This window comes from Macaca thibetana, chromosome X (genome assembly GCF_024542745.1).
Source record: "Macaca thibetana thibetana isolate TM-01 chromosome X, ASM2454274v1, whole genome shotgun sequence".
Taxonomy (NCBI): domain Eukaryota; kingdom Metazoa; phylum Chordata; class Mammalia; order Primates; family Cercopithecidae; genus Macaca; species Macaca thibetana.
Window position 1 is genome coordinate 61489332 of NC_065598.1, and position 24984 is coordinate 61514315.

The 24984-nt window shown below is 37.7% G+C and overlaps 2 protein-coding genes and 1 pseudogene across 4 annotated transcripts in view; 1 reads left to right on the top strand and 2 right to left on the bottom strand.

Annotated features, from left to right (window-relative positions):
* Positions 1–24984, bottom strand: part of ZC4H2 (zinc finger C4H2-type containing) — a 558331-nt gene that overhangs the window by 481297 nt on the left and 52050 nt on the right. The window lies entirely within an intron of this gene.
* LOC126946763 (peroxiredoxin-like 2C) lies at positions 2633–3279 on the bottom strand (annotated as a pseudogene).
* ZC3H12B (zinc finger CCCH-type containing 12B) overlaps positions 10510–24984 on the top strand; it is a 72987-nt gene continuing 58512 nt past the window's right edge. For all 3 annotated transcript variants that reach the window (XM_050776874.1, XM_050776873.1, XM_050776875.1), the window contains exon 1: positions 10510–10925. The gene's annotated coding sequence lies outside the window, so the exon portion shown is untranslated. The remainder of the gene's footprint in view (positions 10926–24984) is intronic.

A 24984-nucleotide genomic window follows, 5' to 3' on the forward strand; every position in this document is an offset into this window, starting at 1 on the left:
CATTTATTAAATAGGGAATCCTTTCCCCATTTCTTGTTTCTCTCAGGTTTGTCAAAGATCAGATGGCTGTAGATGTGTGGTATTATTTCTGAGGACTCTGTTCTGTTCCATCTATAAGTCAAATTGTCCCTCTTTGCAGATGACATGATTGTATATTTAGAAAACCCCATTGTCTCAGCCCAAAATCTCCTCAAGCTGATAAGCAACTTCAGAAAAGTCTCAGGATACAAAATTAATGTGCAAAAATCACAAGCATTCTTATACACCAGTAACAGACAAACAGAGAGCCAAATCAGGAATGAACTTCCATTCACAATTGCTTCAAAGAGAATAAAATACCTAGGAATCCAACTTACAAGGGATGTAAAGGACCTCTTCAAGGACAACTACAAACCACTGCTCAGTGAAATAAAAGAGGACACAAACAAATGGAAGAACATACCATGCTCATGGATAGGAAGAATCAATATCGTGAAAATGGCCATACTGCCCAAGGTAATTTATAGATTCAATGCCATCCCCATCAAGCTACCAATGAGTTTCTTCACAGAATTGGAAAAAACTGCTTTAAAGTTCATATGGAACCAAAAAAGAGCCCGCATCTCCAAGACAATCCTAAGTCAAAAGAACAAAGCTGGAGGCATCACGCTACCTGACTTCAAACTATACTACAAGGCTACAGTAACCAAAACAGCATGGTACTGGTACCAAAACAAACCTACATTTGATTGTTGTAATGGAAAGTGATGGGGAGAATGGAACCAAGTTGGAAAACACTCTTCAGGATATTATTCAGGAGAACTTCCCCAACCTAGCAAGACAAGCCAACATTCAAATTCAGGAACTACAGAGAACACCACAAGGATAATCCTCGAGAAGAGCAACCCCAAGACACATGATCATCACATTCACCAAGGTTGAAATGAAGAAAAAAATGTTAAGGGCAGCCAGAGACAAAGGTTGGGTTACCTACAAAGGGAAGCCCATCAGACTAACAGTGGATCTCTCTGCAGAAACCCTACAAGCCAGAAGAGAGTGGGGGTCAATATTCAACATTCTTTTTTAAAAAAAAATTTAAATGAGAAATTTCATTTTATTGAATAAAAACATGATTATACAAACATGAAAATATATTCAAATATTTTAATACATTAATTTTTTGTAACTTCATATGCTTCATATAAAAGCATTGAGTTCAAAGCAATATTATACTTGCTAATAATTACCAAAATCCTGATTTTGCTGTACTTTTTTCATCAGGAATTCTGGGACACTTCCCAACTAAACAGATTAAGTTTCTAGAAAAATAAAAAATTGACAAATCTTCCAAATAAGAGCAATTTGCGGGTGGGAAATACGAGTTCTCTAGGAAAGCACAACTAAACCATAGGGTACATTTAAGTCACAAAGTTTTTAAAAATTTGAACAATTCTTGTCCAGGTGTGGTGGCACATGCCTGTAATTCTAGCACTTTGGGAGGCTGAGGTCAGGAGCTCAAGACCAGCCTGGCCAACATGGTGAAACCCTGTCTCTACTAAAAATACAAAAAGTTGCCAGGTGTATTGGCAGGTGCCTGTAATCCCAGCTACTTGGGAGGCTGAGGCAGGAGAATCACTTGAACCCAGGAGGCAGAAGTTGCAGTGAGCTAAGATAGCACCATTGCACTCCAGCCTGAGAGACAGAGCAAGACTCTGTCTGAAAAATAAATAAATAAAATGAAATTCTTACAGTTCCCTTTCAAAAAGCACACTAACTGTGTTTTAAATACATATCTTAAATATCTAAAACAAATTTTTTCTCCATAGCTCCCCCAATTCCCAAAAATCCTGGTGAAATGGATAGCAAGTGTGTAATGAGAAGGTGCCGTGGACACTGGCTATATGTGAGATATTCGGATTGCCACACTTCCTGTGAGTAAAGCAATTAGGGTAGAAATATGGACTGCAGCCTATATAATTTGCGCTTTAGAAGGTGGTTTTATAGGCATAAAATTGTCAGATAATGTTTAAAGACCTTTTCCTGGCCCAACAATATTAATCATGCTCATTATAGAACAGTTGGGAAATGCAGAAAAGAAAATAATAACACTATCATCTTAACACAGAGATACCTACTGGCAACATTTTGGTGTTTGTTTCCTGTCTTTTTCCTAAGCACACAAAAATACAAATATATACATATAAAAATGCAGTTACATTGTTGACAGAATTTAATATTTTGCTTTCTTCACTGAATACAATGGTCTTGTGTTGCTCTCCCTTCCCTTTATATATTCTTCATCAGAATTTGTATTAATTCCCCAAAAAATCTTTCATTGACTGAATATACCATAATGTAAAATGATTGAAATTATATTTATGATTTTATAATTTTTTAAAGTTATATTTTGTATATTCATATTTGTTATTTTGCATAAAATTTTAAAAGCTATAAAATGAAAGTATTATCACATTTTTGACAACTGATGCTTCTCAGCATGCAGTTCAACTGGTTCAAGGCCTCTTTATGCTTTCCTAAATCCTCAAAGGCTGGAAAGGGACAGCAGGTTAGACACTGCACAGGGATATTACACCCCAGCATTGAAGGTCACATTCCAGGAGGTCCAGTCGAAAGTTGCAGATACCATGTTAACTCACACATGGATAACTGAAAGTCTGTTTGTAAAGTTCACATGTTAAACTCCTACAAGCTGTAAAACAGTTGATAGGTTTGTGATCCAACGTATTCCTTTCATGGTGTATAAAATGGATGTTGTCACCTGAACCTAAAATGATAGTTCCACCTTGCTGAGCTGGATCTCCTTGAAAATCAAAGAGAGGGCCAGTCACTGCCCACCACAAGCTCCAAAGGCTTCCTGAGAGTTTACGTGGGGGCTCTGTCCTGATGAGGCCATTTCTTCACCTCTTTTCATTCCCAATCTTTTATAAATTTCCCTCTCAGGATGAAATAGATTTCATGAGAATATCCAGGCAGTTTGCAAAAAGGCTCAATAGGATGGTAGGATGACTGTTCAATCACTATAAGGATGACATTTGCTTCTTGTAAGAAACTCTTCAGGATTTTTCACAGAGCCTCTACATATTCCTTGCAAATGTAAAACAGGAAATGCTGCACAAACAGTACCATGGTGCGGCGCTCCCGGAGGAGAGCTCCAAACGGCACCCACTGCCCGTGGGAGTCCAGCACTGGTAGCTCGGCTATGGCAGCCACCAGGGACTGCCCATGCTCAGGGCCACTCAGGGCCTGGACAGGGGCAACACCACCGCTGAACTTCAACATTCTTAAAGAAAATAATTTTCCACTCAGAATTTCATACCCAGCCAAACTAGCTTCATAAGCAAAGGAGAAATAAAATCCTTTACAGACAAACAAATGCTGAGAGATTTTGTCACGACCACTCCTGCCTTACAAGAGCTCCTAAAGGAAGCGCTAAATATGGAAAGGAAAAATCGGTACCAGCCACAGCAAAAACACACCAAATTATAAAGGCCATAAACACTATGAAGAAACTGCATCAACTAATGTGCAAAATAACCGGCTAGCATCATAATGACAGGATCAAATTAACACATAACAATATTAACCTTAAATGTAAATGGGCTAAATGCCCCAATTAAAAGATATAGACTGGCAAATTGGATAAAAAGTCAAGACCCATTGGTGTGCAGTATTCAGGAGACCCATCTTATGTGCAAAGACACACATAGGCTCAAAATAAAGGGATGGATGAATATTAACCAAGCAAATGGAAAGAAAAACAAAAGCAGTAGTTGCAATCCTAGTCTCTGATAAAGCAAACATTAAACCAACAAAGATCAAAAAAGACAAAGAAGGGCATTACATAATGATAAAGGGATCAATGCAGCAAGAAGAGCTAACTATCCTAAATATATATGCACCCAATACAAGAGTACCCAGATTCATGAAGCAAGTTCTTAAGATCTACAAAAAGACTTAGAATCCCACTCAATAATAGTAGGGGACTTTAACACCCCACTGTCAATATGAGACAGATCAATGAGACAGAAACTCAACAATGATATTCAGGACTTGAACACGGCTCTGGACCAAGCGGACCTAATAGACATCTATAGAGCTCTCCACCCAAAATCAGCAGAATATACATTCTTCTCAGCACCACATCACACTTTTTCTATAATTGACCACATAATTGGAAGTAAAACACTCCTCAGCAAATGCAAAAGAACGGAAATCATAAAAAACAGTCTCTCAGACCACAGTGCAATCAAATTAGAACTCAGGATTAAGAAGCTCACTCAAAACTGCACAACTACATGGAAACTGAACAACCTGCTCCTGAATGACTACTGGGTAAATAACAAAATTAAGGCAGAAATAAAGATGTTCTTTGAAACCAATGAGAACAAAGAGAAAATGTATGAGAATCTCTGGGACACATTTAAAGCAGTGTGTAGAGGGAAATTTATAGCACTAAATGCCTACAAGAGAAAGCAGGAAAGATCTAAAATTGACACCCTAACATCGCAATTAAAAGAACTAGAGAAGCAAGAGCAAGCAAATTCAAAAGCTAGCAGAAGGCAAGCTTTTCAACAGATTTTCAGTGTAGACAAAACAGCCCTGTACAGAAAGAAGCTGCCACCTAGGACTTATATAGCTAGACAGGAGAAATCATTTCCTGGCTTTAAAACTTCAAAGGACAGGCTGACTTGTTTGTTAGGGGATAATGCAGCTGATTACTTTAATTTGAAGCCAATGCTCATTTTCCATTTTGAAAATTCTAGTGCCCTTAAGAATTATGCTAAATCTACTCTGCTTATTCTCTATAAATGGAACAACCAAGTCCATATAACAGCATATCTGTTTACAGCACTACAGCATGGTTTATTGAATATTTTAGGCCTACTGTTAAGACCACCTCAGAAAAAAAAATCCTTTCAAAATATTACTTCTCATTGAAAATGCATCTAGTCACACAAGAGCTCTGATGGAGATGTATAAGAAGATTGATGTTGTTTTCTTTCCTGCTAATGTGGCATTCATCCTGCAGCCTAGAGATCAAAGAGTAATACTGATTTTCAAGTCCTGTTATTTAAGAAATACATTTCGTAAGACTATGGTTGCCAGAGATAATGACTCCTCTGATGAATCTGGGAAAAAGTAAATTATACCTTCTAGAAGTGATTCATCATTCTCGCTGCCATTAAGAACATTTGCACTTCATGGGAGGAGGTCAAAATATCAACATTAACGGGAGTTTGGAATAAGTTGATTCCAACCCCAAGGATGACTTTGAGGGGTTCAAGACTTCACTGGAACAAATAACTGCAGATTTGGTGGAAATAGCAAGAAAACTAGAATTAGAAGTGGAGCCAGAAGATGCAACAGAATTGCTGCAGTCTCATGTTAAAACTTTTTAATAAATGAGGAATTGCTTTTTATGTATAAGCAAAGAAAGCAGTTTCTTGGAATAGAATCTACTCCTGGTGGAGATGCTGTGAACATTGTTGAAATGACAACAAAGGACTTATAATATTACATAAACATATTTGATAAAGCAGTGGTGGGGTTTGAGAGCATAGACTTTAATTTTAAAAGAAGTACTGCTGTGGGTAAAATGTTATCAACCAGAATCACATGATGTAGAGAAATGGTATAAAAGAAAGGGTCAATGAATTTGGCAAACTTTACTGTTTTCTAGATTTAAGAAATTGCCACAGCTACCTCATTCTTTACGTGCCACCACCCTGATCATTCAGCAGCCATAAACATCAAGGCAAGACCCTCCATCAGTAAAAAGATTACAACTCACTGAAGGTTTGGATGATTGTTAGCATTTTCAGGCAAGCACTAAAATATTTTCAATAAAAGAATGTGCATTATTTAGACATAATTGCACACTTAATAGACTACAATATAGTGTAAACATAACTTTTATATGAAATAGAAAACTAAAAATTCATGTGACTCACTTTATTGTGATACTTACTTTGTTACAATATTTGCTTTCTTGTAGTGGTCGGGAACTGAATTTGCAGTATTTCCAAGGTATTCTTGTACTTTAACTGGATGAATTGTATTTTCATGAATTAAACTTCAATAAACTTGTTTTGTGAAAATTTGACAATATAAGAAAATTTTAAAAACACAAAATATTTGAATAGACACTTCACCATAAATAGAGATAGCAATAGCAAATAAATGCAGGAAGAGAAGCTCAGTATCATTAGCTATTAGGGGAATGCAAATTAAAACCACAATGAGATACCACCACTTACCTATTACAATGGCTTAAAAATGGACCATATAAAACAATAGCAAGGATATGGAGCAATTAGATCTCCTACATACACTGCAGATGGAAATGCAAATTGGTACAACTACTTTGAAAAACAGTTTGGCAGCTTCTTAAGTTAACCATACAACTACCATATGAATCAGTCATTTCATTCTTAGATATTTAATCAAGGCAAATAAAAGAATATATCTACACAAAGGCATGTATACAAATAATCATAGCAACTTAATTTGTAAAACTGGAAATAACTCAAAGGTTCATCACAGTTGAATGAATAAACAAATTGTGGTATATGCATTCTAGCAGGCAGAAGAAAAAGTGTACTAGAGATCAGAAGACCTGTATTCCAGTTCTGGAGTTTCATGAGTTAGAATAAGTACAGTAACATTAAAATTTGTCACTGTTCTTATTTAGACAATGAAGGAAATAATATTTCCCTTTTTTATATGTTGGTTCTAAAACTCAAATGAGGTAAATATATGGAATTATTTGGTAAGCTATAATTTTATGACATTTTATTGGTTTTTAACTTCTTGATTTTTTTCTGATTGCATCTATGAAATTATATTTTCTGAAATTTTAGTTTTTCTTTCTTCAGATGTATTATCATATTAAAGAAGGCTATAGCCTTAGAACATTTTCTTTAAGTCCTTAACTAATAACTGATACATTTTGACATTCTTGGAAGGTTCATTTGTGTTTGATAATTTACTTCCTGTGAAACACAGAAGGCTAGTATAAGGGGTAACAAGAATATCATCATGACTGATTGTTGATTTTTTAGCACATTAACAAATATTTATATTCAGTCTTTGAATTATATGTTTTGGGTTCCTGCCCCCAATAAAAGATTTTGGGCACTCAAATATCCAGTCCATGTTTACTCTTGCATGGCCAATCTCAAATAATGCCTTCAAATTGGAGCATATCTTTATTGTTAGAAAATATAATTATGAATAACACATGTAAGTTAGGCTCCAAAGTTCTGCAGGTTTCTTCTCTCTGGTTTACTGTCCCTCTTAAAAACATTTTTGTGTAAAAACATAAAACTGAATGAAGCTAATTTCACCAAAGAATGTATATATTTAAGTAAGTCAAGCACTGGACTGTTACACAGCATTATGCTACTTAATAGTCTCAATTTGGCTTTTATTGGCTTAAACTATATTGATGATTTACTGTACATGAACTGTCTATCGCAGCGATATATTTCTTGGTAAATATAGAATGAAAAAAAGAAAAAGAGAAAAAAAAAAAAAAAGCCCAAGCAGAAGAAAGGTGGTTTTCCCCATCAGGGGAAAAATGGTTTCTGGTTTGTCAGTTCTACAAAAGAGGATGGTGCTTTTTTCCAAATGGTGGAAGAAGGCTTATTTTGTGGCGGCTTCTTCTTCTTCTTTCTTTTTTCTTCTTTCTTCTTCTTCTTCTTTTCTTCTTCTTCTTCTTCTTCTTCTTCTTCTTCTTCTTCTTCTTCTTCTTCTTCTTCTTCTTCTTCTTCTTCTTCTTCTCCTCCTCCTCCTCCTCCTCCTCCTCCTCCTCCTTTCTTCTTCTTCTTATTCTCCTCTTCCTCCTCCTCCTTCTTCTCCTCCTCCTTCTCCTCCTTCTTCTTCTTCTTCTGATGGGGTCTTTCTCTGTTGCCCAGGCTGGAGGGCAGTGGCACAATCTCAGCTCACTGCAAGTTGCGCCTCCCGGGTTCGTACCATTCTCCTGCCTCAGCCTCCTGAGTAGCTGGGACTACAGGCGCCCGCCACCGCACCAGGCTATTTTTTTGTTTTTGTTTTTGTTTTTGTTTTTGTTTTTGTTTGGTGTGTGTGTGTGTGTATTTTTAGTAGAGACGGAGTTTCACCATGGTCTCGATCTCTTGATCTCGAGATCCCCCCGCCTCAGCCTCCCAAAGTGCTGGGATTACAGGCGTGAGCCACCGCTCCCAGCCTATTTGGCTTCTTCTTTTAATAGGAGCTCGTTTCTTCTTCATGATGGTCATCTGTCCTGACAGATAGCCCTTTAACTTGCTTATGAATTTTAGAAAATTCTTTGGATCATGTTGTGTTTGCATATGTATTTGTTCTTTGTCATTGCTATGCCATGTTTATTTTAGTTTACCTCCCTCTCTCTTTCTGTCTCTGTCTAGTCAGACAATCGTGAGGATTAATTTCTGAAAAGCTAGCAAAGGCTAATATTCTTTTTTAATCCCTTTCACTACCTCTGTCTTCTATAAAGATTTAACTCTGAGGGGGTTATGTAATTAACAGTCACCAATTCTGTTTGTTTTTACCCCTCTACAAGGAAATAGACTAAATAGCCAAGTTGCAAGATACCACTGCTTCTTTTAAGAATGATGGGTTTCCCAGGTGATACTTGAAAGAAGAGATAATGACCACCTATCTCCTTCATCCTGGTCACACAGAAAGGTAGGTGAGTAACAGCTCCTCTAGGATACATATCTACATTTGCACTATTATGTGACTCACTCTATCTGCTTCTTCAAAACATTGCTTCTTATTATGTTTGCCTATGTGATGATAGTCAACTCACAAAAATAGCTGCTATTCAATGATGAGTACAAAATGAAAAACTTGGAAGATCAGGAAAATGCTTTCTTCCTTGAGGATCTTACAAGTTATTTAGCAGTTATTTATTGAACATCTACTATATGCAAGGCTTAGCACAGGGCCTTAGAAATGAATAACACTCACCCTGTCCTCGTGAAGCTCAGTATAGCAGAATGAAAACTAGTCAGAACCTTCTTAGTGTACTTCCTGACTGTGGAGGCAACTTGTGACCCTTTTCTTGACTACCCACAAAGATATTGTTATTGCATTTATAAATCATTAAAATTGTAGGATCAGAAGGGGACTTCTCAGGAACAGATATAGGTACACAAGATTGACTCTTTCATCATGATAGTTGTGGCAACAAGGAGCTGCAAATAACATGTTTGCTAGCATGGTCAGCTCAAATCTCAGTGCTTCAAGGGAATAGATTTTTCCACAGCTTGATAATACAAAGTTGGGCAGTAACCCTAAGATCCCTACAATATCAACTCTAGGAAAGCTCCTCACTCTTGAACATGTCACACATCTAATAGAGAGTTATGATTATATTTACATAAAGCTACATACCATTTTTTTAAATTTTCTTGTGTATGAATGAACCATGGAATATACTTTCTAATAATTTCAGATTAAATAAGATTTCCAGTTTCTTCTCGATTTTAACTGATTTTTTTTACCTATCCAATAACCTTGACTCAGATGATTTATTCACACAGTAAACAAATTTTCCAAGGCATTCTTAATTTCAAACATTCTCTTTCATTATCTTTCTAAGCCTTCAGAATATCCCAAAACTTCTAATTTTTTTCTTTTATCTGTTTATTTTCTTGACACACCCTTAGGAGGTCCTAATGTCATGTGTCCTGAAATTCTAATTTTTTAATATCTAAGTTACACCTCCCAGATTGCATCCAGGACCAAGAAACAACACAAAACCCCCATGTGTTAGAACTTATGGCCTGATTTGGAGTTTGGAAAATACAGTCACTATACAACTAAAGTAATCTTTAAGGAATGGAAAAATTCCCAAAGCTGTGGAGTGGGAAGAATAATAAGAACCTCCACAAATCTTTGTTAGGCCACAATTTGCTTCTGGACCATAGTTTAATGATCTGACTTCTAGATAGAAAACATTTTTTGAACCACCTAAAATTATAAACTATCAAGTGGTTATCAGTGTAATGATTAACATTTTAATTTTAATGTTCTCAAAATGACTTATTATTTTATTTTGGAGTGAGGTAGAAAGGGATGGCTCTTCTTATTCAGGTGTTTTTTTGTTTGTATGTTTCTGTCAAGTTTGTAAACTGTACATATGTCTTTTCATTTAATTGGATCAGAAAAGTCTCCTCATGGTGAAAATCTGATGTATTTCAAGCAGTTAGGAATTAATGTTTATTCTAAATTGTGGTCTTTTAAAATTTATGATCTTATTTTGTTTTGCATAAAAGGTCAAAAAGAGGAAATAGTCATACCTAATCTGTAAATCATGGATAAGATCTATATAAAAACATTTTGCTACTTAATAAAATTTAGATAATGGTTATTAAATTCACTGTTCATCTGTGGTTCTCTTTTTAAAAATAGTCTTATTTATAATTTATGTAAATATAATTCAAAATTATACATATAACTCAGCTATTATTCTTTTAAACTGAATCTTACTTAAGGTCACAAAATAAGTTTTCTTAGGCCTGTGGAATATTCTCAGGGTCAATATGTATAAAAGACTAAAAAAGTGCTACATCTCAGATTAGCACAATTATTGAATAATTGGCACAATTATCTCAGCCTATGAGATCCAAATATCTTTGTGCCCTAATTATAATACTTAACTTTAAATGGGTAAAAGGTGTTTCAGTGGTCGATTTATCAAGTTCTAATCATAGGTTTGCCTTCTGCTCATTGAATCTATTTTACCCAAATGCTATGGACTCCTTTTGGCATTTCTGCCTCAGCAACAGAGGATAAAAGCCATGTTGTGATGGATAAGTCACAAAAGTAAAAAATACAGACATGGACTACAGGCCTCCAAAGAAGAATTGAGCATGCTGAGGATCTGTGCCAGACATTGGACATTTTTGAGGTGTTAAGAGGTGGGTACTTTAGTGGTTGTTGTTGTTGTTGTTGTTGCGTGTGTGTGTGTGTGCATGTGCTTGAAAGGGTAAACTATAGTGAGATGATCTGTGTAATATGAAAAGTTAAGGCATTTTATTTGTAAGAAAGTGAAGCTTTCTTCCAGATAGACTGAGGCATCAAAGCAGTGGTGAAAATCTGAACAACACAGCTAATAAAATTATCTTCTTAGGTTGAAAATATGTAGGCTTTTGGAGTTAACAGGAAATAATCATAGGAAGGGGTGAGAGGAAAGGGAATATCACTTATTGAACTTTACAAATCAAGTACCAAGAGCTTTACATGTGTTATCACATTTAATCCTCATAGCAATCCTATGATGTAGGTATTATCGTCTCCATTTTACAAATTAAAAAACTATCTTAAGCAGGTTATTTGACTTGCCTAAGATCATATAACTATTAAATTTAGGGTTTTGTTTTATATCCAGATCTCTCTGACTTCTAACACTGTGCTTAGAAAGAACTAAATATGTAAGAGAAAAATGTGACTATATCATTTCATGCTTTTCTTATGAAGAATTCTACCTCCATTTCATTGTGCCCCTACTTTAGTTTTTGGAGGAAAGTTTTTCACGTGGTATATTCAGAAAATACTTCACAACCACAATTTATGCAACTTAAAAAAAATTGCACTAGCGAAAGAAGCAACGATTCTCAGGAATAAAGCATCTATGATTCTTTTTTTTTCTTTTTCCTTCTGCATTTTTCCATATATTATTAATACATAAGTGAGAACCAAAATTTCCAGAATAAGTATATCCTTTGTAAGTGTAGAATTGAACCCTTCCAACTTCTGAGATCTGTTTGTTTAGCTAAATCAGCAATCCAAAGTTAATTCTAACTGATTCTAGACTTGTGTTGCATACTTTTGGACACTTGATCAGTCTAAGCAATTGAAGCCTCTTCTTATAATTTAGGAGTATTTAGGTAGTTGACCAGGCATGGTGGCTGTCTGGGCATGGTGGCTCATGCCTGCAATCCCAGCATTTTGGGAGGCCAAAGCGAGAGGATCACTTGAGCTTAGGAGTTCAAGACCAGCCTGTGCAACATAGTGAGACCTCGTCTGTATTTAAAAAAAAAAAAAAAAAAAAAGGTAGAAAAAAAAGTATTTATATAGTTTCAAAGAAAGGTAGAGATATGTTTATTTTTTATAAAATATGTAAGTTTAGTTACAATCTTTAGAACTTCTTCCACGTGGCATTTATTAATTCACAGTCACATCTTAGTAATATTTTTCAGAATTCATTAAGTATGGCAAAATCATAGGCCATTATGGTATACTGGAAAGATTCCTTCACTTGAGATCAGAGAATCTAGGTTTAAATCTCAGCTCTCTTGTTTACCGTGTAAAGTTTGGCTATTAATTTACTCTCTCGGAGCCTCAATTTTCTCATCTGTAATATGAAAATAATCCTTACCTCATGTATTTGTTGTGAAAATAACTTGAAATAAAAAATAGGAAAGTACTTCGTAAGCAATAACATTCTACCATAATGTGAGGAGAAATGGAATAAAATGAACACCAAAGGAATATTTACCATATGCTAGTCACTAACTTATTTTCTATTTGTTGCTCCAGCAAGACCAATATCTGTATACCCCTCAGGAAAAACTAACATGACCTCCAGCCTTGGTTCACATTTTCTGGTTGTCCTACCTATAGCCTCAGTAGCCATGCAATGGTTTACAATCTACTGGCAGGAAGGTAAAATGTGTGAAAGAATTGCCTTCTAGGTCATTCTCTTTATGAAAAGTAACCTCCCACCAAGGAGAAGCCTGCTTGACAGTTCATATTAAAATCTTGGTTCAAAGCAGTGAATGAAAAATTGGAGATGAACAGTAGTTTCCTAACAAAGCCCAACAAGACCATTTAGGTAAGACATTGTAGTAGAGTAGGAAATACATTGAATGGGAAGAAAGGGAACCAGAGGTCCAATCCTGATTTTACCACTGCCTGATTGTATAATCTAAAAAAGGTTTCTTTTTCCTCTTGGCCTCACTGTCCCCTTTTATACAATAATGTGGGATAGACTAGATTATCTCTAAGGTCTATTCCAACATTGATATTTGAATATCCTATTCTTAATTTTAATAGAAAGATATAAATTATATATTTAAGTTTTAGGATGCTATTTTATATCTCAAAAAAAAAGAAAAAAATGCACAAATGATTTCTCTGTTGTGAATTATAATAAACATTCACTTACATTAACAACTTTATTGGAAGTAGAATTAGCATAATCCTTTACATTTTCAAAGTATTTTAAAGATCCATCATATCATTTGAGTCTCATAATAATGACAATATTTTATTATTTATCTTTACATGGTAAATTAAGTAATTGAGCCTCAAGGAGGTTAAAGGTTTGCACAAAGTCACATAGCCAGTACATGATGGATCCAGAAATCCAACTGTAGTCTATTTCTAAGCCCAGTTTTTTTTCCACTACCTCAAGCTGTAGATTATTTTATCCAGGCTTAGAATAAGTGGATCTCATCTGGAAAATGAATTAAAAGGGGAAGACTCACTGTAATTTATGTATGCAAAAAGTATAAACAAGTAAGAATACTTAAGAATAAGGACAATGTTGAAGTTGCTTATCAGCTTAAGGAGATTTTGGGCTGAGACAATGGGATTTTCTAAATATACAATCATGTCATCTGCAAAGAGGGACAATTTGACTTCTTCTTTTCCTAACTGAATACCCTTGATTTCTTTCTCTTGCCTGATTGCCCTAGCCAGAACTTCCAACACTATGTTGAATAGGAGTGGTGAGAGAGGGCATCCCTGTCTTGTGCCAGTTTTCAAAGGAAATTTTTCCAGTTTTTGCCCATTCAGTCTGATATTGGCTGTGGGTTTGTCATAAATAGTTCTTATTATTTTGAGGTACGTTCCATCAATACCGAATTTATTGAGCTTTTTTAGCACGAAGGGCTGTTGAATTTTGTCAAAAGCCTTTTCTGCATCTATTGAGAGAATCATGTGGTTCTTGTCTTTGGTTCTGTTTATATGCTGGATTCTGTTTATTGATTTGCGAATGTTGAACCAGCCTTGCATCCCAGGGATGAAGCCCACTTGATCATGGTGGATAAGCTTTTTGATGTGTTGCTGAATCCGGTTTGCCAGTATTTTATTGAGGATTTTTGCATCGATGTTCATCAGGGATATTGGTCTAAAATTCTCTTTTTTTGTTGTGTCTCTGCCAGGCTTTGGTATCAGGATGATGTTGGCCTCATAAAATGAGTTAGGGAGGATTCCCTCTTTTTCTATTGATTGGAATAGTTTCAGAAGGAATGGTACCAGCTCCTCCTTGTACCTCTGGTAGAATTCAGCTGTGAATCCATCTGGTCCTGGACTTTTTTTGGTTCGTAGGCTGTTAATTATTGCCTCAATTTCAGAGCCTGCTATTGGTCTATTCAGGGATTCAACTTCTTCCTGGCTTAGTCTTGGAAGAGTGTAAGTGTCCAGGAAATTATCCATTTCTTCTACATTTTCTAGTTTATTTGCATAGAGGTGTTTATAGTATTCTCTGATGGTAGTTTGTATTTCTGTGGGGTAGCAAAGTCTCAGGATACAAAATTAATGTGCAAAAATCACAAGCATTCGTGTACACCAGTAACAGACAAACAGAGAGCCAAATCAGGAATGAACTTCCATTCACAATTAAGAGAATAAAATACCTAGGCATCCAACATACAAGGGATGGGAAAGACTTCTTCAAGGAGAACTACAAACCACTGCTCAGTGAAATAAAAGAGGACACAAACAAATGGAAGAACATACCATGCTCATGGATAGGAAGAATCAATATCGTGAAAATGGCCATACTGCCCAAGGTAATTTATAGATTCAATGCCATCCCCATCAAGCTACCAATGAGTTTCTTCACAGAATTGGAAAAAACTGCTTTAAAGTTCATATGGAACCAAAAAAGAGCCCGCATCTCCAAGACAATCCTAAGTCAAAAGAACAAAGCTGCAGGCATCATGCTACCTGACTTCAAACTATACTACAAGGCTACAGTAACCAAAACAGCATGGTACTGGTACCAAAACAGAGATATAGACCAATGGAACAGAACAGAGTCCTCAGAAATAATACCACACATCTACAGCCATCTGATCTTTGACAAACCTGAGAGAAATAAGAAATGGGGAAAGGATTCCCTATTTAATAAATGGTGCTGGGAAAATTGGCTAGCCATAAGTAGAAAGCTGAAACTGGATCCTTTCCTTACTCCTTATACGAAAATTAATTCAAGATGGATTAGAGACTTAAATGTTAGACCTAATACCATAAAAATCCTAGAGGAAAACCTAGGTAGTACCATTCAGGACATAGGCATGGGCAAAGACTTCATGTCTAAAACACCAAAAGCAACGGCAGCAAAAGCCAAAATTGACAAATGGGATCTCATTAAACTAAAGAGCTTCTGCACAGCAAAAGAAACTACCATCAGAGTGAACAGGCAACCTACAGAATGGGAGAAAATTTTTGCAATCTACTCATCTGACAAAGGGCTAATATCCAGAACCTAAAAAGAACTCAAACAAATTTACAAGAAAAAAACAAACAGCCCCATCAAAAAGTGGGCAAAGGATATGAACAGACATTTCTCAAAAGAAGACATTCATACAGCCAACAGACACATGAAGAAATGCTCATCATCACTGGCCATCAGAGAAATGCAAATCAAAACCACAATGAGATACCATCTCACACCAGTTAGAATGGCGATCATTAAAAAGTCAGGAAACAACAGGTGCTGGAGAGGATGTGGAGAAATAGGAACACTTTTACACTGTTGGTGGGATTGTAAACTAGTTCAACCATTATGGAAAACAGTATGGCGATTCCTCAAGGATCTAGAACTAGATGTACCATATGACCCAGCCATCCCATTACTGGGTATATACCCAAAGGATTATAAATCATGCTGTTATAAAGACACATGCACACGTATGTTTATTGTGGCACTATTCACAAAAGCAAAGACTTGGTATCAACCCAAATGTCCATCAGTGACAGACTGGATTAAGAAAATGTGGCACATATACACCATGGAATACTATGCAGCCATCAAAAAGGATGAGTTTGTGTCCTTTGTAGGGACATGGATGCAGCTGGAAACCATCATTCTTAGCAAACTATCACAAGAACAGAAAACCAAACACCGCATGTTCTCACTCATAGGTGGGAACTGAACAATGAGATCACTTGGACTCGGGAAGGGGAACATCACACACCGGGGCCTATCATGGGGACGGGGGAGGGGGGGATGGCATTGGGAGTTATACCTGATGTAAATGACGAGTTGATGGGTGCAGCACAGCAACATGGCACAAGTATACATATGTAACAAACCTGCACGTTATGCACATGTACCCTAGAACTTAAAGTTTAATAATAATAAAAAATTTTAAAAAATTTTAAAAAAAAGGACAATGTTTTATATTCTTTTAAAAAATTGTTCAGATTTGAGACTGAGGCTCTGAACAAGATGCAAGCAAATGTACAAATAAAATATTAATGTATCTTTCAGAGCTCTAGACATTATGAAAGATTAAAGAAATAGTATTTGTAAAGCACTGTAATATCATTTGAAGAAAGTGGTTATTTAAATATAATATTTGTAGCTGTAACTAACCCTCAGGCATACAACAGAAAGAGAAAGAATAAAGAACGGGATATATGAAGATGTCAGTTTTTCTAGGGATTGTCTATCACAGTCCTTGTGTTAGTATAGACTTTTTAGAGACTGCTGAAGAAGTATACCTCACACTTTTTTCACTAACCTCCAACCAAAAGTAATTGCAAACTTTAAGGGGTTTAAAGTGAGTTATCTCTGCCAATGAGTGAAGTGACTGCTTGTTATTGGTGTCATAGCAACAACAAAAGCCACCAATGGAGAGTTTGTGTTTAAAATTGCTATTAAGAGGGGCGGAGCAAGATGGCCGAATAGGAACAGCTCCAGTCTCCAACTCCCAGCGCGAGCCACACAGAAGACCGGTGATTTCTGCATTTTCAACTGAGGTACTGGGTTCATCTCACGGGGGAGTGCCGGACGATCGGTGCTGGTCAGCTGCTGCAGCCCGACCAGCGAGAGCTGAAGCAGGGCGAGGGATTGCCTCACCTGGGAAGCGCAAGGGGGAAGGGAATCCCTTTTCCTAGCCAGGGGAACTGAGACACACAACACCTGGAAAATCGGGTAACTCCCACCCCAATTCTGCGCTTTAGGCAAACAGGCACACCAAGAGATCATATCCCGCACCTGGCCGGGAGGGTCCCACGCCCACAGAGCCTCCCTCATTGCTAGCACAGCAGTCTGTGATCTACCGGCAAGGCAGCAGCGAGGCTGGGGGAAGGGCGCCCGCCATTGCTGAGGCTTAAGTAGGTAAACAAAGCTGCTGGGAAGCTCGAACTGGGTGGAGCTCACAGCAGCTCAAGGAAACCTGCCTGTCTCTGTAGACTCCACCTCTGGGGACAGGGCACAGTAAACAATAACAAACACAGCAGAAGCCTCTGCAGACGCAAACGACTCTGTCTGACAGCTTTGAAGAGAGCAGTGGATTTCCCAACACGGAGGTTGAGATCTGAGAAGGGACAGACTCCCTGCTCAAGTGGGTCCCTGACCCCTGAGTAGCCTAACTGGGAGACATCCCCCACTAGGGGCAGTCTGAAACCCCACACCTCACAGGGTGGAGTACACCCCTGAGAGGAAGCCTCCAAAGCAAGAATCAGACAGGTACACTCGCTGTTCAGAAATATTCTATCTTCTGCAGCCTCTGCTGCTGATACCCAGGCAAACAGGGTCTGGAGTGGACCTCAAGCAATCTCCAGCAGACCTACAGCTGAGGGTCCTGACTGTTAGAAGGAAAACTATCAAACAGGAAGGACACCTATACCAAAACCCCATCAGTACATCACCATCATCAAAGACCAGAGGCAGATAAAACCACAAAGATGGGGAAAAAGCAGGGCAGAAAAGCTGGAAATTCAAAAAATACGAGTGCATCTCCCCCGGCAAAGGAGCGCAGCTCATCGCCAGCAACGGATCAAAGCTGGACGGAGAATGACTTTGACGAGATGAGAGAAGAAGGCTTCAGTCCATCAAATTTCTCAGAGCTAAAGGAGGAATTACTTACCCAGCGTAAAGAAACTAAAAATCTTGAAAAAAAAGTGGAAGAATTGATGGCTAGAGTAATTAATGCAGAGAAGGTCCTAAACGAAATGAAAGAGATGAAAACCATGACACGAGAAATACGTGACAAATGCACAAGCTTCAGTAACCGACTCGATCAACTGGAAGAAAGAGTATCAGCGATTGAGGATCAAATGAATGAAATGAAGCGAGAAGAGAAATCAAAAGAAAAAAGAAGAAAAAGAAATGAACAAAGCCTGCAAGAAGTATGGGATTATGTAAAAAGACCAAATCTACGTCTGATTGGGGTGCCTGAAAGTGAGGGGGAAAATGGAACCAAGTTGGAAAACACTCTTCAGGATATCATCCAGGAGAACTTCCCCAACCTAGTAGGGCAGGCCAACATTCAAATCCAGGAAATACAGAGAACGCCACAAAGATACTCCTCGAGAAGAGCAACTCCAAGACACATAATTGCCAGATTCACCAAAGTTGAAATGAAGGAAAAAATCTAGAGGGCAGCCAGAGAGAAAGGTCGGGTTACCCACAAAGGGAAGCCCATCAGACTAACAGCAGATCTCTCGGCAGAAACTCTCCAAGCCAGAAGAGAGTGGGGGCCAATATTCAACATTCTTAAAGAAAAGAATTTTAAACCCAGAATTTCATATCCAGCCAAACTAAGTTTCATAAGTGAAGGAGAAATAAAATCCTTTACAGATAAGCAAATGCTTAGACATTTTGTCACCACTAGGCCTGTCTTGCAAGAGACCCTGAAGGAAGCACTAAACATGGAAAGGAATAACCGGTAGCAGCCAGTGCAAAAACATGCCAAAATGTAAAGACCATCGAGGCTAGGAAGAAACTGCATCAACTAACGAGCAAAATAACCAGTTAATATCATAATGGCAGGATCAAGTTCACACATAACAATATTAACCTTAAATGTAAATGGACTAAATGCTCCAATTAAAAGACACAGACTGGCAAACTGGATAAAGAGTCAAGACCCATCAGTCTGCTGTATTCAGGAGACCCATCTCACACGCAGAGACATACATAGGCTCAAAATAAAGGGATGGAGGAAGATTTACCAAGCAAATGGAGAACAAAAAAAGCGGGGGTTGCAATACTAGTCTGTGATAAAACAGACATTAAACCATCAAAGATCAAAAGAGACAAAGAAGGCCATTACATAATGGTAAAGGGATCAATTCAACAGGAAAAGCTAACTATCCTCAATATATATGCACCCAATAGAGGAGCACCCAGATTCATAAAGCAAGTCCTTAGAGACTTACAAAGAGACTTAGACTCCCATACAATAATAATGGGAGACTTCAACACTCCACTCTCAACATTAGACAGATCAACGAGACAGAAAGTTAACAAGGATATCCAGGAATTGAACTCATCTCTGCAGCAAGCAGACCTAATACACATCTATAGAACTCTCCACCCCAAATCAACAGAATATACATTCTTCTCAGCACCACATCGTACTTACTCCAAAATCGACCACGTAATTGGAAGTAAAGCACTCCTCAGCAAATGTACAAGAACAGAAATTATAACAAACTGTCTCTCAGACCACAGTGCAATCAAACTAGAACTCAGGACTAAGAAACTCAATCAAAACCGCTCAACTACATGGAAACTGAACAACCTGCTCCTGAATGACTACTGGGTACATAACGAAATGAAGGCAAAAATAAAGATGTTCTTTGAAACCAATGAGAACAAAGATACAACATACCAGAATCTCTGGGACACATTTAAAGCAGTGTGTAGAGGGAAATTTATAGCACTAAATGCCCACAAGAGAAAGCTGGAAAGATCTAAAATTGACACTCTAACATCGCAATTAAAAGAACTAGAGAAGCAAGAGCAAACACATTCGAAAGCTAGCAGAAGGCAAGAAATAACTAAGATCAGAGCAGAACTGAAGGAGATAGAGACACAAAAAAACTCTCCAAAAAATCAATGAATCCAGGAGTTGGTTTTTGGAAAAGATCAACAAAATTGACAGACCACTAGCAAGACTAATAAAGAAGAAAAGAGAGAAGAATCAAATCGACGCAATTAAAAATGATCAAGGGGATATCACCACCGACCCCACAGAAATAGAAACTACCATCAGAGAATACTATAAACACCTCTACGCAAATAAACTGGAAAATCTAGAAGAAATGGATAATTTCCTGGACACTTACACTCTTCCAAGACTAAACCAGGAAGAAGTTGAATCCCTGAATAGACCAATAGCAGGCTCTGAAATTGAGGCAATAATTAATAGCCTACCAACCAAAAAAAGTCCAGGAGCAGATGGATTCACAGCTGAATTCTACCAGAGGTACAAGGAGGAGTTGGTACCATTCCTTCTGAAACTATTCCAATCAATAGAAAAAGAGGGAATCCTCCCTAACTCATTTTATGAGGCCAACATCATCCTGATACCAAAGCCTGGCAGAGACACAACAAAAAAAGAGAATTTTAGACCAATATCCCTGATGAACATCGATGCAAAAATCCTCAATAAAATACTGGCAAACCGGATTCAGCAACACATCAAAAAGCTTATCCACCATGATCAAGTGGGCTTCATCCCTCGGATGCAAGGCTGGTTCAACATTCGCAAATCAATAAACATAATCAAGCATACAAACAGAACCAAAGACAAGAACCACATGATTATCTCAATAGATGCAGAAAAGGCTTTTGACAAAATTCAACAGCCCTTCATGCTAAAAACGCTCAATAAATTCGGTATTGATGGAACGTACCTCAAAATAATAACAGCTATTTATGACAAACCCTCAGCCAATATCATACTGAATGGACAAAAATTGGAAAAATTCCCTTTGAAAACTGGCACAAGACAGGGATGCCCTCTCTCACCACTCCTATTCAACATAGTGTTGGAAGTTCTGGCTAGGGCAATCAGGCAAGATAAAGAAATCAAGGGTGTTCAGTTAGGAAAAGAAGAAGTCAAATTGTCCCTGTTTGCAGATGACATGATTGTATATTTAGAAAACCCCATTGTCTCAGCCCAAAATCTCCTTAAGCTGATAAGCAACTTCAGCAAAGTCTCAGGATACAAAATTAATGTGCAAAAATCACAAGCATTCTTATACACCAGTAACAGACAAACAGAGAGCCAAATCAGGAATGAACTTCCATTCACAATTGCTTCAAAGAGAATAAAATACCTAGGAATCCAACTTACAAGGGATGTAAAGGACCTCTTCAAGGAGAACTACAAACCACTGCTCAGTGAAATAAAAGAGGACACAAACAAATGGAAGAACATACCATGCTCATGGATAGGAAGAATCAATATCATGAAAATGGCCATACTGCCCAAGGTAATTTATAGATTCAATGCCATCCCCATCAAGCTACCAATGAGTTTCTTCACAGAATTGGAAAAAACTGCTTTAAAGTTCATATGGAACCAAAAAAGAGCCCGCATCTCCAAGACAATCCTAAGTCAAAAGAACAAAGCTGGAGGCATCACGCTACCTGACTTCAAACTATACTACAAGGCTACAGTAACCAAAACAGCATGGTACTGGTACCAAAACAGAGATATAGACCAATGGAACAGAACAGAGTCCTCAGAAATAATACCACACATCTACAGCCATCTGATCTTTGACAAACCTGAGAGAAATAAGAAATGGGGAAAGGATTTCCTATTTAATAAATGGTGCTGGGAAAATTGGCTAGCCATAGGTAGAAAGCTGAAACTGGATCCTTTCCTTACTCCTTATACGAAAATTAATTCAAGATGGATTAGAGACTTAAATGTTAGACCTAATACCATAAAAATCCTAGAGGAAAACCTACGTAGTACCATTCAGGACATAGGCATGGGCAAAGATTTCATGTCTAAAACACCAAAAGCAACAGCAGCAAAAGCCAAAATTGACAAATGGGATCTAATTAAACTAAAGAGCTTCTGCACAGCAAAAGAAACTACCATCAGAGTGAACAGGCAACCTACAGAATGCGAGAAAATTTTTGCAATCTACTCATCTGACAAAGGGCTAATATCCAGAACCTACAAAGAACTCAAACAAATTTACAAGAAAAAGACAAACAACCCCATCAAAAAGTGGGCAAAGGATATGAACAGACATTTCTCAAAAGAAGACATTCATACAGCCAACAGACACATGAAAAAATGCTCATCATCACTGGCCATCAGAGAAATGCAAATCAAAACCACAATGAGATACCATCTCACACCAGTTAGAAAGGCGATCATTAAAAAGTCAGGAAACAACAGGTGCTGGAGAGGATGTGGAGAAATAGGAACGCTTTTACACTGTTGGTGGGATTGTAAACTAGTTCAACCATTATGGAAAACAGTATGGCGATTCCTCAAGGATCTAGAACTAGATGTACCATATGACCCAGCCATCCCATTACTGGGTATATACCCAAAGGATTATAAATTATGCTGCTATGAAGACACATGCACACGTATGTTTATTGCGGCACTATTCACAATAGCAAAAACTTGGAATCAACCCAAATGTCCATCAGTGACCGATTAGATTAAGAAAATGTGGCACATATACACCATGGATTACTATGCAGCCATAAAAAAGGATGAGTTTGTGTCCTTTGTAGGGACATGGATGCAGCTGGAAGCCATCATTCTTACCAAACTATCACAAGAACAGAAAACCAAACACCGCTGTTCTCACTCATAGGTGGGAACTGAACAATGAGATCACTTGGACTCTGGAAGGGGAACATCACACACCGGGGCCTATCATGGGCAGGGGGGACTGGGGAGGGGGGAGGGATTGCGTTGGGAGTTATACCTGATGTAAATGACGAGTTGATGGGTGCAGCACACCAACATGGCACAAGTATACATATGTAACAAACCTGCACGTTATGCACATGTACCCTACAACTTAAAGTATAATAATAATGAATAAATTTTAAAAAATTGCTATTAATAATGATTTCAGAAAATGTGTAGTTTCTGGGGAAACCTATTCATTAAAATCAAAGAAACTGCATCTCCTTTTTGACAAATCAATGATTTGTGAAGATGGAAGCCATTAACTCACTTATTAGCATGTTGAAATTTTAATTAGATCCAGCAAAGTATTTTAGATTCAAAGGCTCTTGATGTTGATCTTAGATGATGAGACTGTATGTAGACGCCTAGTACTCCAAAAACATGCATTCCAAGCCTTCCAATTCCAAGTAAATGTAGGTATCAAATATTATGAATTCAACTCTGTTGGGGAAGCAACAGAGGTTTAAGATATGTGCACTGACATCATGGGGCTTTAGCCTGATTGCAGACATATTTTAAGAAAAAAAGGGAGGGAGTAAGAGAGGAAAGGAGAGAGGAAGGGAGGAAGGGAAGAACGGATGAAGGAAGGAAGGAAGGAAGGAAGGTAGGAAGGAAGGAAGGATAGGAGGAAGGGAGGGAGGGAAGAAAAGAGGAAGGAAAACCTTATATCAATTTGCTTATTTGATAAACCAAATGAGATTGTGAGGTAAGGATTGTTATCCACATTCCACAGGTGGGGAAACTGAGGTTTGGAGAACAAGATAACCTGTATAAAATAACACAATAAGTATGTCGTAGGTATCAAATATTATGAATCCAACTCTGTTGGGGAAAAGACAGAGGTTTAAGATATGTGCACTGACATCATGGGGCTTTCAGCCTGATGGTGGACATATTTTAAGAAAGGAAGGGAGGGAAGAAGAGAGGGCAGGAGAGAGGAAGGAAGCAAGGAAGGGAGGGAGGGAGGGAGGGAAGGAAGGAAGGAAGGAAGGAAGGAAGGAAGGAAGGAAGGAAGGAAGGAAGGAAGGAAGGAAGGAAGGAAGGAAGGAAGGAAGGAGGGAAGACTTTATGTCAATTTTCTTATTTGATAAACCAAACGAGGTTGTGAGGTAAGGATTGTTATCCACTTTCACAGGTGGGGAAACTGAGTTTTGGAGATCTATATAACCTGTATAAAATCACACAACAAGTATGCATCAAGGTCAGCTAGGAATCAAATTCATTAATTGTAAAATCTATGCTTGTCTTTTTACATTGCTAAATTACAATACACAGGAAAAGACTGAAAAAGAAAAAATAGCACGTCAGTAGTAAAATACATAAAACTGACTTTACAATAGGAATTCAGAGAAGGATGAACTGAATTCAAGTTGGATGTTAATCAGTCCGTGTTTTTCTTGTGAAGAATATAGTTCCTATGACGGGCCTTGTAGATTGTCTCAATAGAGAAAAAGGAAGAAAGAATAATGTCTCTGAGTCTATTTCTTCATTTATGCAACAGGGATTATGCCATTCACCCCACAGTAAGATTGTTAGGATTGAAAGAGATAGCATATGTAAAACCATTTTGTAAATTACTAAGCATTAATTGATTACGGATGGAGTACGATGGCTCTACGATGGCTCCATCGAGCATCCCTCCCACAGGAACACCAAATTTAATAACTATCTAAACAAAAATATCACATTCTTAAGAAGAAAAAATCAGGTGAGCACTCATAGTATTTGATTTTTAACTTCATATTACTGAAGTAGGCACTGTATTAGTCCACTCTCACACCACTATAAAGAACTGCCCAATACTGAGTAATTTAAAAAGGAAAGAAGTTTAATTGACTCGGGTTCTGCAGGGCTGGGGAGGCCACAGGAAACGTACAATCATGGTGGAAGGGGAAGCAATCATGTCCTTCTTCACATGGCAGCAGCAAGGAGAAGTGTCCAGCAAAAGGGGGAAAAGCCCCTTATAAAACCATCAGATCTTGTGAGAACTCACTCACTATCATGAGAAAAGCATGAGGGTCACTGCCCCCCATGATCCAATTGCCTCCCACCAGGT